The following is a 13331-nucleotide window of genomic DNA, read 5'->3' as shown; positions in this document are numbered from 1 at the left end:
CCGCTTCTCCATCACCACCTCCCCGCATCCATCTGCCTCCCCTCCTCCTCCTCCATTCATAAAATCGGGCGGCACTGCCACCTACCGTAGCGTGCGGCGGCCGGCCCGCCGCTCCGCTGGGCCACGGGCAGCCCCCAGCCCAGCCCCCTGCCCCGGCACCCCGACCCCCGCCCCAGCAGCGTCCCCAAAGCCCGCAGGAGACTCCCCACGGGGCAGAACGGCAGTCCTGTCCCTGCCCTTAACACCAAGGTGGGGTCTCTCCGTCCGGCCCCTCACCCGAGCCTCAGGTGTGCCCCAGCTGTATTTGGGGTGGTCTCCTCGCCACTCTCGGGGTGAGCACCGCCAAGAGCTGAGCGGTCAGCCCCACCGCCGCCCAGCCTGCTGGAAATCAGAAGACAGACAGCAGTCTCTTACCTGTGCTGTGTGTTCCCACCCATAGGGAAACCCCCAGCTCGTGTTTTGAAGCACCTCCTTAAAACCACAAAGCCCTCTCTCGGCACGGGGGAGATAGAGGAGATAAAAGCCTGAGACAAGTCATGGGCCTTAGGTTTCAAAAAAAAGAGATTAAAGTAGCACATACCCGCCAGGAGAAGGATGAGTGAAGCCGTCAGTCATAGTCCCTGCTCAGGAAGAAACCCTCCCAGGGCCAAGCAACCCCCTCCAGGAAGAGACACTGAGGGGCAGCCCCTTTTCCTCGGCAATCCCTTTCCAATTCCCCGCTGGGGAGGGCCGAGACTCCCACCGCCCTCTCCTTGTAGCGTTCTATTCTCTCTCCTCAGCACACAATGGGGCGATCCCTGGCTGGGTCTTATTCCACATCCCTTACCAGCACCCACAGGAATGAACTCCTGTGCCTTCCCACATCAGGGGACTCTCCCCAGTCCCACATGACTTTCCTTTCTTCCTCCCTGCCTTCCTCCCTCTTCCCTAACAAAGGATAGTTATCCCCAGCCAGTAAAGATGGCAACCCCACAGCCCGGTGGAAGTGAGCAGCCCTGCAGGGCCGGACCTGCGGGCTCACGGACGCATGAACAGGAGCACCAGGCTCTCTGGCCAGGTGTCCCCCCGGCAGCATTTCAGCTCATACCAGCCTCCTTCTTTGTTCCCCCACCAGGACTAAAGCCTCGACGAAGTGGGAGAGAGGGAAGAGGGGGAATTTGGACAGGCCCAACAGAACCTGCACGCGGGTCAGCGTGTGCAATGCCTGTGCAGGTGGAAGACCCTGCGCTTGAAGCTGAATGGGGAACACTGAGCATCTCTACAGGGAACAGAGAGAGGGAGGGAAGTAGGGAGGGAGAGAGGGAAAAAAAAAAATCGTGTGAGTGCAGAGTTTGCAAAATGAGCTGATGGTAAATAGCTGGAGGATAGACAGCGTCTCTGTACGTGAGGCTCAGCACGGAGAACTGCACCTGAGCGAGGCTGGGCCACAGCTCGCTCCAGCATCACACGTCACTCACTGATGCATCCTCCCCAGCCTGCTCTCTCTGCACCAGCTCCCCCGCCTCCACCACGAAAATGCAGTGGGAAAAATGGGTTCCCCCCCACGCTCAGTGCAGCCACAAAGCAGAGAGCTGGGAGAAGCGCAACTGAACTTGATTCAAGGTCCAGCAGGTGCCTGCCAAGGGAGATTCAGTACCACGAACCTCCTGATCCCCTTTTCCTGCTGGGAACCCACAGCCCCTTGAGCTCAGTGTCTCCCTGCTCAGCTGCTTTCTTCCCCGAGCAATGGCAGCCGTGTTTGCCAACACTCCCTGCTCGCTACTGCTGCTATCCAAGGCCCTTTGTTCCCCTGGTCGTGCAGCCTTCCTTTGCATTCCGCAGCCAGACGCCGAGGCCCGACACAGCTCATCTCACCTGGGGTGCTCCAGACGGGAGGCCACCAGCTTTCCCCTCCCTCCCCTGCAAGACCAGGCAAAACTCCCACAGCACCTGGAAACGTGTCTCCCTCCCTACGCGGGAAAAGGAAGGGAAGCCATCCCTTCCCTGCAGGGAGGCGCGCTCAGGGCTGTCGGTGACTGCAAACCCTGCCCCTCATTTGCAGTTTTGCCAGGCGTGCTCCCCGGGCCCGCCGGGATCGCCGGTCCCTCGGGCGGCCGCCGGCGGTCCCGCAGCGCGGTTCCGTGGGAAGGCAGCCCGGCACCCGCCTGACACCCTGTGGCTGCCTGCCGCCTTGCAGGGACGGGGAGCGGGACGGGGATGGGGATGGGAATGGGGATGCTGCGTGGGAGGGGGAACACAGGGTCTCTTAGCAGAGCAAAGCCGACAGGAGCAGGGAGAAGCCACAGACCGGGCACAAGCCTGGCTCCTGCCACCCGCCATGCAGGGATGAAATGCTGCATACTTTAATAAAGCAGCACACACGTGTCCCAGCAGTTTCCATAAGTGCCCATGGATTCAGCCCAGCACGTCCAGGAGCACAAGAATTTCAATTTACTGCTAGCTGATGCCACAGGCTCATATGAGTGTACAGGACCTCTTGCTCTACGGCAGCACATGACAGCAGGGGCTGCTATGACAATGCCCCAACAGAGGCTCTTAGGAACCTCCTAAGAACATTCACATGGGTTTCAAGCCCGTCAGAGAGTCTTCCCTAACGCACAGCAAGGCCTTTCCCTGCTCCTCTCTGGCTTTACTCCAGAAGGATGAATTTCTGCTTTCCAAAGCACAAGGACTGGGTCTCTGCAGGGGCTGGAGTAAAGCATCCTTGCTGGCACACCACCAGCCCCACAGGCTGCCCACTTGCTGCATGTGCATGGGAGGTGTGAGGGTCACAGTGACCATGTGTGGCGTGTGTCCCGCCCAGGTCGGGATGAGGGACACACTCGTGCACGAGTGCCACACCCTGGCAATTCCCACTGCTCAGTGCTAGCCTGCAGCATGTCTGAGGCACCAGCAGCAGCTATGCCTGCAGGACCCCAGCCCAGGGAAATTCCTGCAGCAGCTATGGGTGGAGCTAGCACTCACCCTTCTTAGGAAAGTGGGAGGAATAGCTCCATGTGGTCCTCCGGGGGACTTACTGATCCTTAGCAGCCTCCTCTTTTCTCATCCCTGGAAAAGCTGCCAGTTTACTGAGGACAGGGGGAGGTGAAGGTGTTTTTCTTGAGAGCTAAGTCACCTTGGAGCAGGAGGCCCATGCACCAGATTATATCCTAGGTAACCCAAATGAAGTCCTGCAACCTTGATAGAAAAGCTTATCTCCGTTTAGGATGGAATCCTTTGTGTACTCTTGCTGAGCTGCCTCCCGTCTCCGTTTTACAAACCCCAGTGGAGTGCCACCCTTGCTCCTGTCAGAGCCTTGGAGAGAGTCCTCCAAACCCCACCAAGCATGGCACGTGGCTGCCGGCTCGATGCTCCTGCAGGAACATCAGCTGCACCCCGGGAGCTGGTGATCCCCGCTCGCAGCTTCATCCCCGGCCTCCCCTGGGCATCCACAGCTCCCCTGCAGGGAGAAAGGCCCTTCTCATTCCCAGGCCTTCTTGGGGCAGGGCTCCCCCTTGCTGAGAGCTCATTGCCAGCGGGGCAGTGAAGCCATCAGCTGCTTTCTCTGCCCTGACTTTCTCTGCCTGCAGCTTGGAGAGATTTTGACCTGATACTCTGCCCCCGCACGTCTCTCTGGCTGGAACTCAGCGGGAATAAGCAGAGACATTCAGATGATGCATCGCAGGGGAACCATTTTAATTAAATGTGATGCTTTGGTCAGCGGGGTATGGACTTCTTTGGGAATATAGAGAAGAGAAGTGAGCTGGGTGAGTAATGGAGCAGGGGGTGGAGGAGATGTGCCTTGTCAGGGTTAGCTCTGAACTCAGCAGCTTTGCCAGGGAAGTGGAAAGTGGCAGGGTGAGAGTTCTATCCTCAGAGGCCTTGCCGTGGGGCTGGTGCTCTTGGCAATGCTTAACAGTGTCCTGAAAGCCTGGTGCAAACTGGGGTATGCTCCCCCCAAATTCAAAGCGTTTGCTGCTCCCTGAATACCAATCCCTTTCCCAGCAGAGAAGGGAGATGTCTGTGCACTGCTTACAGATGTTTAGGGGTACAGGGACCACATGTTAACTGTCTAGCTCTGCCAGAAAAGAAATCTAAAAGCTCAGCAGGGCCCTGTACCAGGTGGATTAGTGCAGCAAAGTGGGGAGTCACCGCAACCACAGCCACCTCCTGTAGGTGGGAATCACCACAAGGCCCGATGTCCCACTGCAATCTCAGTGCTGTGTTTGCAGCTCTGCTGGCAGAGGGGATCCAGCACTGCTGGAGTGTTAAAACCAGAAATTACTTGTGAAGGGGAGTAGGGTTTGAGAAAGAATTAAGCAAAGGGGATTCTCCCTTATGCAGAAGTGAGAAATCCCCTGGGATTGGGACACTTGAAAGAGGGCCAAGCCCTGGTGTCCATCCTAAAAAGCCTCTCTTAGGCTGGTTTTCTAGCTAGAGCCTAGTCCACCCTGGGCATCTTCCTGCCTTCACATAGGATGCTCTGGGAAAAGCTCCCAGACACCAAACCACACAATTCTAAATTACCAGGAATGGTTTTCCATTTAAACACCCACTAGGTCTGTTTTCTGCTCCTGGGACTGCCATGGAAAACCACATCCAAGCCCTGCATGCTGCACCTTCCCACAGCCATATCCCTGGAGGAGTCAGAGGTGGGGCAGCCTCCAGCCTGGCACAGAGGCAGGTGCCATGATGGCGAGAAGTGCCACACTCCTGTCCCAGCAAGGATGTGTCCCACCACCTTCCCACCTTGGCTAGCAGCAGCCTGGCCATGTGGCCAGCACTGAACCCACCACATGAACCACAATTACATCTCAGGTACCGTGGGGAGCATTCCCAGGTTGCTGGGAAGAGCCATATTTACCCATCACAATAGCAAGACAGAGGGAGCATGGCAGCAGGATGGGTGGCATAGTGGAGGTGGGGAAGTTGTGCCACTGGACCGTGGCAATGCCTGGTGAGACAGCGAGGAAAGGGTGGAGAGTGACTACGTGATGCTTCGCAGGGAGAACTGATCTTATTAATAAAAGCTGCTCCTTCCCAAGGCCTTGATAATCTCTCCTGCTGCAGATTATTTACAGCTGTGGAATTTAATACTCCAATGAACAAAGCTCTCTGAAGCACAGAGGGAGCAAGCAGACTGTTAACCCTTCTGCATGGCACCAGGGGCTTTCGGCTCAGGTTTGATGTCTCAATGCAGCTGAGCCACAGGCTGCCACAGCCCCAGCAGTTCTCAGCACCTATGAGGCCAGCACTCAAGCCAGGCTGAGACTTGGCAGAAAGTCAACTCAAAGCCCATTCAAACTCCTATATTCTGTTAATTTAAAAAGCAGGCCAGTGAATAGTGCTTGCAGGCAGAACTTGGGCAGGGCTGGGGGGATGTGTTGCCAGTGAGGTGCTGGTGCACTACACCACCAGGTAAGTACTTGACCTTACAGGTACTGGGTCAGTAAATTCAGCCTTCAGGGTGAGAAGATTGTCAGCCCTAGGTAAGTTACCCACCCCTGATGTTCAGTGCCAGGTGTGTGGAACTGAGTCAGCTGAGACCTGGGAGCCTTGCTGCGAGTCTGCAACACTGCTGGGGACACAAATGCAGCACAGCCCTCCTGCTGCCTTCCCTGGGACCACAGGGCCCATGGCTAAAGTGGATGCATTAGTATATGCTCTGTATGTAACCCCTTCCCCAGTGTGTCTTGAAATCTCGTGCATCTCAAGAGGACGGCATAGGAACCATCAGACTCGGTGTATTGCCTGGATGGCCCCTTAAATTCAGGTGATTTGGAGAGGGAGATAATTGGGTGGGCTTGAGGCACAGCCTGGCGAAATCAGAGGTGAGAGGGATGTACAGGAAGGATTGGGTAATCATATGGGCTTGTCCCACCAGTGTGTGGGCCTGGTTTGAGTGTATGCATTGCTGAATGGGATGGGCACAAGACAGCAACTAGGGCAAGGAGCTGACAGATGGAGAAAGAAAGGCAAACACCAGCCTCACTTGCATGCTACAATCTACTGACCCCATAACAAAGTGGCAGATTTTGCAGCCATGAATGCAGCCTGGGTTTGGTCTGCACCTCTCTTAGCCTGCCTGTACTTCAGACATTCCCCAAGGACCACACAAATTGTTGGTCTGGTTCTGCATAACGTCCTTTAAAGGGTCCCAGTAGCATCCCTGCCATAAACTAGGTAACTAATCCCTAGACATGATAAACCGCCCCTATCCACCCCCCCTAGTCCATGTAGCAAAAGCAGAATTCATGTGGGATCTTTTGTCCCCACAGTCAGTAAAAGCCTGGCTGCTGAAGTGTAGGAAACACAGAGCCTGTGCACCAACTCTGGAGTCCCTTGGGGTGGGAGTCCCTTTATATCTCAGCAGCACTCAGCCTTTGCAGAGCACCAGAACAGCACAGAATACCTGCCCTAAAACCTCAGCATATGCCTCCCAGGTTATGCAGCCCCATTGCTCTGAACTTGATCCCCTCTCCCTACAGTTCCTCTCCCTGCCCTGTGATGCCATCTGCCAAGGATTTCTCAGGGCTCTTCCCCATCCTTCAACTACCCACTAACGAGTAGCTGGAGTTTGTAGAAAGTAGTTTAGCTCAGCCTCAGGTGGCCCAAAGTTTGCACAGGACAGCCCATTAAAGCTGCATCTCCCCATTCTTAAAAGTTTTAATGTTTGTTCAGCTGGCCACAGAAGCACAAGGTACTGCCTGCCAGCTATCACTCTACACTGGCAGTGTTTTACCCTTGAGTTTTCCTGCAAGCAAGGCAGGCTGGCAAAGCGGAGACACCAGCAGGGAAGGGAGCACAGGGAGTAGGGGAAGGGTGGATCCCGCCCCACGGAGCCTGATGGGTGTTTGGAGATCCTCCCCTGCAGGCAGGAGGACAGCCCAGCTTCCCTCTCCTCCAGGCTCCACTGCCAAGCTGTCAAGCCCTCCTGAGGAAACTGCCTCTGCAGGGCTGCATTTGATGCCCTGGAGATCCCCATGTCCTCAGCCCACCCCACTGCAGGTGAGGCCTCCTGGGAACCCATTCCTCCTCCACAAGGCAGAGCCGAGGCAAAGCGTCGGGCTTGTGAAGCCAGCTAAACCAGCTATTTACAGATGTTAGCATTACGAAACACGGATGGGAGGCTTCCTGGAGCTGTCTGGAGCCTCTGGAAGAATGTCCAAGAGCCAAGAATCAGGCCCTGGAAACAAGGGCAAAGATAATATCTACCACCCTACCACTTCCTCTCCTCACTTTCTACTTCTCCAAGCAGAGTTTTCTGCTGCCAGTGAGCTGGAGCCTTTCCTACCCTTCTCCAGACACCCACAGGGAATCTTGAGCATTGTTCTGAAGAGGAAAGTAAACACAATTAGGAGTAAAGTTCAGGTGGCTGGGCAGCACACAACCATTGTCTTTGCTCCAGTCAAGCACAAATACAAAACCCCAAAAACTTGTCCTGCAGAAGTAATAGTTCCTCCTGCACTGGAGATGGGTATCACCTTCCCAAGCCTCCCATGCATCCCAGGCAGATGCTCGGGGTGAAGTGTGAAAAGTTAAGACAAAACAACACCTGAAGGCCTTCAGCAAAGCTCCCTTAGGGATGGCCTGAAGCACAAGAGTAAAAATCACATTCTAGTCTGTTCTGTTCAGCTTTTGCCATCCCTGGTGAACCTAGGGTGGTCAGTGCCTCTAGGGATCTATGACTGCTCCATCAGAGTGGACTGGGCATCACTCACCCCACGGTACCTCTCTGTGCCCCATCCCAACATGTGGTGCCTGTTTGTGGGCTTGGCAGGACCAGGACATCAAGGAACACCTGAGCTCCTCCTATCCCTCAAACACAGTGGGTGAAACATGTCCCCCAGCAGAACATGCCACCCCTAATGCTTGGCTGCTGCTTTCCCAACCCACATTGCTCATTTTGGAGCCAAGAAGGGAGCACCATGACTTCCAATCACTGCTTCATATTGCCCCAGAAATGTGAGGAAGATTTACCTCATCCAGGGTCAGCATTCAGTCTAACAAGCTAGAGCAACAAATCCTTTAATCCCAAGAGATGTATCTAATATGGGAAACCACCTTGTGGTGCCATAGTCACAGCTGGGGGACATCAGAGGAAGACATTTTTATCCATGTCCTGGCCTTGGGCCTGGGGATAGTCACCAGTGGCCCTCACACTCCACACCCATAGCCACAGCTGTGAAGAGCAGCTCATTTGAACTAGAGGGTGAGCTGGATATGGGGTACAGCCTTGTAACAAAAGACCTTGGATGTCCTTCACAGGCTCTGCCTTAGGCCATGCTGTACCTTGGGGCTTGCATGTTTATTTTTAAGGAACTGCATTTGGTTCATGGAGTTTACAGCCTCCAGACGCTTGCAAAGCAAGCTCCTATTTCCAAGGCCCATAGGACAGCCTGTCTTTGGTGTCTGTGCCACAATGACTGGGCACATCGCTCCCCAGTCTTCTGGGGAGGGTGTTTGCACTATTCTCACAGAGCACACTCACTGTAGCCAGCATGGAGGTGAGCATCCAAGTTCATTTTGAGCTCTGTTAAGCAGTGAAGCCCTGGAGCAATGAACTTCATGAGGCATCTTGTGTTTTGGGTGAAAGGAAAAATTAAAAAAAGGTAATTTTATTTCCTCCGACAGCCCGTTTGATTGAACACTGCCTCTACTGCACTCTCACAGAAGGTGAATGGATGTGCCTGGTGTGTTTTCTCCACATCCTTCTTTTTATCCTTCTGTCATGAGCCTTCATTATTCTTTCTTCTTTCTAGGCTAGACACTCTAGAGCTTTCCAATTCTATTTTCTTGTTAGAGGGTGCATCTGTGACAGGCCTAGGAAAAATTCCATCCTCTATCCCTGACACATTCTGAGATAAGCTGACCACCCTGGCATGCTCACCTGAGCTCCACCACTGGAACAGCATACAGACTAGATTCAGTGTCATTCACCACCCCTTTTCTTATGCTGTAGAACAGGAGAAACTACTCAGAAGATGAGGTGGCAATGCTGTTGTTGGTGCTAATGCACTCAGGGAAGAGCCCTTTGGGCAGGGACCACACAAGCTTTAACCTTGGGGTTCTGCCCTGGCAGCAGTGCCAACCCCATCCCCCTTCCCTCATTCCCAATTCTTTTCCCCCCCTAGCCCCTCTGCATTTCCCAGTACAAGTGTCCAGCCCATTGAGTTTCCCTGATGGACACTCTTCCCCTGCCCTTGTCTATCTTGAACAGTAGCTGCAGGATACAAACAAGTGTCCGGCTGTTTCCCTGTCCTTTTTGCTCTTCCTGGGTCATGTCAATCCTAGACAGCACAGCCACACTCAGATGAGATGCAGACACTTAAAAAACCGACCGCCCTCACTTGTCTCATCAGAAGGGCTCAGCAGGGTCCTGCCACTGCTTCTGTGTGCGGCTGGGTGGAAAATGCTGCTCTGCCTGCAGTCCTGAGGCTTGGCATCCCTTTCCCTCAGGGAAGGAGATGTGGCATCTGCCTCTAGCTGGAAGACCCTAGCAAGGCGTGGCAATGCATTCTGAGGGGTTGTTTTGCATCAGGAGAGTGGCCCAGCTCAGGGCTTCCCCAGAGCGCCGGGCTGTGCCTCCCTGCTGCCCACCCCTGACTCCTGTTTTGCGAACCCTGCAATCCATGAGCAGCATCCTGCTGCTGTCCCTCCTCTTCCCAGCCAGCTACCAGCCTCAGGGGAGCCAGCGTGCTGCTTTGCAGACCGATCTTCCCAGTGATCTTCCTAGACCCTGACGCCCCTGGTTACCCAGCAACCTTCCGTGGAGACAGGGCTCAAACGCAGTCAGAATTCCCTGGCTCCCCCCGGGTCTTTTCCCGAGGGATCAGGCCAGGCTCGGTCTCAGCAGAACCTTCCGGCTGCCCTGCTGCTCCGGGGAACGCGCTGACCGCGGGGGATTTTGTGCGGTCGGTGAGGCCCGGGGCCCGGGGCCCGGGGCAGGCTGCCGGGCACAGCCCGCATTGCCACCTAGCCTCCCGCTCGGGGATGTGCAGCTCTCCGCCCGCAGCCTGCCAGCCCAGCCAGCCGGCCCGCCTCGGCTGCTTCAGCCCCAGCTCGGCTGAGGTTTCAGCTCTCTCCCCCTCCTCCCAGCCCCCAAAGTCACCAGCTGTCCCCCCCAGCTCTGGGGTCCATCCACCCCGCTGGCACAGGGCCACGAGACGGGGCCGCCTGTCTCCCAGCCTCGGTCTCCAAGCAGATGGGAGACATCAGCTCCCTGCTGCATCCTTCCGCGATAATCTGTCTCGCCCGCTTCCTTCCAGGGACACCTCTTCTCACGGCCAGTAAATCCCCAGTGCTTGCCTGTCTTTTTCCAGACCCCAGCCTGGCCACATATCTTTCATGGGTAAGCATCTTCCCAAAGGTCATCTCTCCCTACCCATGCAGGATGCCCTAAAAAAGACAACACTTCCCCAGCTCTCACGGAAGAATGTCTGGGCACAAAGTCCCCACCATCACCAGGAAATAGGTATCCTCTTGGGAGCTTCAGCTGATGCAAATCCTATATCCAAACACATGGGAATGTACAGTAACCCAAAGACCCCGTTGGAACTGAAGGGGGCACATTTGTAATGAGGCAAGAAGATTCCAGGACTCTGCCTTTGGCTTCCCCTTCCCTTTGCAGCAGGTGGCAGCTCCCCCAGAAGCTGCACAGGAGATGAGAGAATTCTTCCTAAACATGTGTTATCCCGGATTTTTTTCCTATTGTTATATAGAAGCATGTTAATGCCAAAATAATGAACAGGGACCAGGGGAGAAAGTGACCTTCTGGTAACAGCTGAGATAGGAAGTGTTTTGGTTTTTCTTCCCTCCTCTGAGGGATTCATTCCACCTGCCTGCAGCCATCCCGTAAGAAAAGAACCTGCAGGAAGAACTGCTGTACAGGGAGGAAATCACATCTGCTTTCCTAGTAGGATGGATGCAAAAGGAAAAGCCTCCCATCTTTGGAAAGTGTTAAGCCTCCGTGGACCCCAAAGAAGGAAGCCCCAAGCCAGAGCCCAGGAAAGCCAGTAGCTGCTCCCAAGACAGCACTGGCTCAGAAGACTCTGGAACAGAGCAGATCGCAACCGGGAAGTTGAGAGCAAGCTGGTATGATCCCCCGTGCTGAAACAAAGGAGGGGACCTGGAAATGAGGATCCTTGAGCAGGGTCTGCTAAAGGAAAAGATGGAGAGCCTGGAGAGCCCACATGAGCCTGGGCGAGGCCCCATCCATCTGCCCCTGCCTGCACAGGCTCTGCTGCCAGAGCAGCAGGGGTCACCATCCTGCAGCCATGGCAGGGCCCTCAGCAGTGGGATGGGGGGCAGCTGGCTATGGGCTCATCCACAAGCCAGACCCTTTCCCCTCAGAGGGATACTGCTACAGGCAGCGCCTGGAATTTGCCAAGCACAGAGCTGTCAATATAGGCCAGAGATTTCTGCTGAGACTATATTCCTCATCAGGGAAGACAGGTAAAAACTGCAGGAGACGCACTATGGGATATGCTTAGCTTAGCTGTCTGCATGTCTGCTTATTAAGCTCTGAGATTAAGGATTTAGTTCCACATGTATCAGTTTACTTAGAACTAAAGCATCACTTCACATTTTAATCTCAAGTATGCTGCATTGTCTTGCCCGCTTCCTCTCGTGCCCTCTCCCCATGACCTCTTCCTCAGCAAAAAGCTGGAAAGTTATTAGCAAATATTATGTGAAATGTTTAATATCCAAACAGCAGGGTCTGGCATCCCATGAGAGATTCATAGCCCCTATGGTCAGGACAAGAAAAACAAGGATTGTTTGCAGGCGCCCAGGTCCTGCTGGTTGATGCTTTGAGGCTGGAGCTGTCGTTAAGCAAAAATCTCACAGTAAAACGTCCCTTCAAACAAGTTATAAACGAGGCTAGGCAGGAATGTGGTATTCAGCTGGGGTGAACTCCACTTCAGCACTACCCACAGACTGTGCACGGAAGCAAAATACCCCATACAAGTGCTACTTCAAATTCTATTCTCCAGCATTGTGTTACTGGAAGGCATTTTCCTCTTCTGTTCTCAAAAGCATTTACATTAAGGAAGGCTGAGCTCCTTCTGTCTGCAGGAAGGCTGGGACAGACCTGTCAACTGGTTTATGATTTATTAAAAAATTATAAAAGTATTTGTTTATGTGTTTATCAGGGTTGGAAGAGTTTGAAAAGTTGCAGAAGGTTTTCTAAAGCAAGACCTCAGAGGAATTGAATGGCACAAACACTTTCCCTAAAATTGCATAAAAGCATATACCCTTTTTCTACACCAAATATGATCCAGAAACAAATCTGACCATGAAAAAAAAAGAGCAATGGACAATGTCTGAGACATCAGGCTGTGCCATGCCCTTGTGACACTGAAGCAAACCCCACCCAAGGGAGCCAGGCCAGTCACACTTTTCACTGTGACTGCTATGCAAAGTTTGCTCACTGTCCCACTTAGAAAAACAGCATAAACATCTCTGAGCACAGAGTTCCTCCTGGAAGCTGACTGCACTCAGGTTGACTGGAAACACTGACTTCAACCAGGCGAGCATCTGCTCTGCTGCTGTGCCATTGGGCAGACACCTATGGAGGAGGCAAGCCCAGGGCTTAAAGGCAATGCCCATGGGGTACAGAGGACTTGGACCAGCAGATCCAACATTCCCCAGCTCCCAGACAACAGCAAACAAGGAACATGCTGCCAGCAGTGTGATTCTGCTTTTCACAGAACTGAGTTCACAGGGAAGTTTCACTTAGTGGGACAGTGCCATTACTTAAAGGTTAATATTGAAATTAAACCTATAGTATAATCTGTTGTGTGTTACCTGGAGTAATGGAGTTGGAGGGGATCCAGAGCTCATTTTTTCCAGGGACAATGTGGATTTCACAGCGGGGACCATGGGGCAGATACATCTGCAAGGAGTAACTGGAGTGTGTGATAGCTGAGCACAGCATTCTTTAGATCTTCACACTGAGGCAATGCAGAGCCAAAGGAAGGAGCTTTCCCAGCATAACAGGAAGAGGAGGCAGAAGGGCAAGGAGCAGCCAGCCACACTGCCACCCGACCTATGGGGAACTGGCCAAAGTGCTGCTGGCTGCACCCTGCACCCTCTTCCCCAGCACTGCTATGTGTAGGAGCACTCTGCCCTGATGTCCCTTCACCAGTCACGACAGCAAGTTTCTCTGCTCAGCTCCATAGAAAAAGCAGCTCTTTGGCTCCTGGATCCAACCAGTCCTGAAAGCAACAGAGCAGCATTTACCCACTGCTGTGCCTAAGCTGAGGAAACTGGACAACAGCCCCCAACAGCCCACTAAAGATGATGCCTGACAATGGTCCCAAGAAGCAGTCCAAACGGAAGCTTCTTTCTGT

This window comes from Passer domesticus, chromosome 3, assembly GCF_036417665.1.
Source record: "Passer domesticus isolate bPasDom1 chromosome 3, bPasDom1.hap1, whole genome shotgun sequence".
NCBI classification, from domain to species: Eukaryota; Metazoa; Chordata; class Aves; order Passeriformes; family Passeridae; genus Passer; species Passer domesticus.
The sequence above is the reverse complement of the archived record's forward strand: the minus strand, read 5'-3'. Positions refer to the sequence as shown.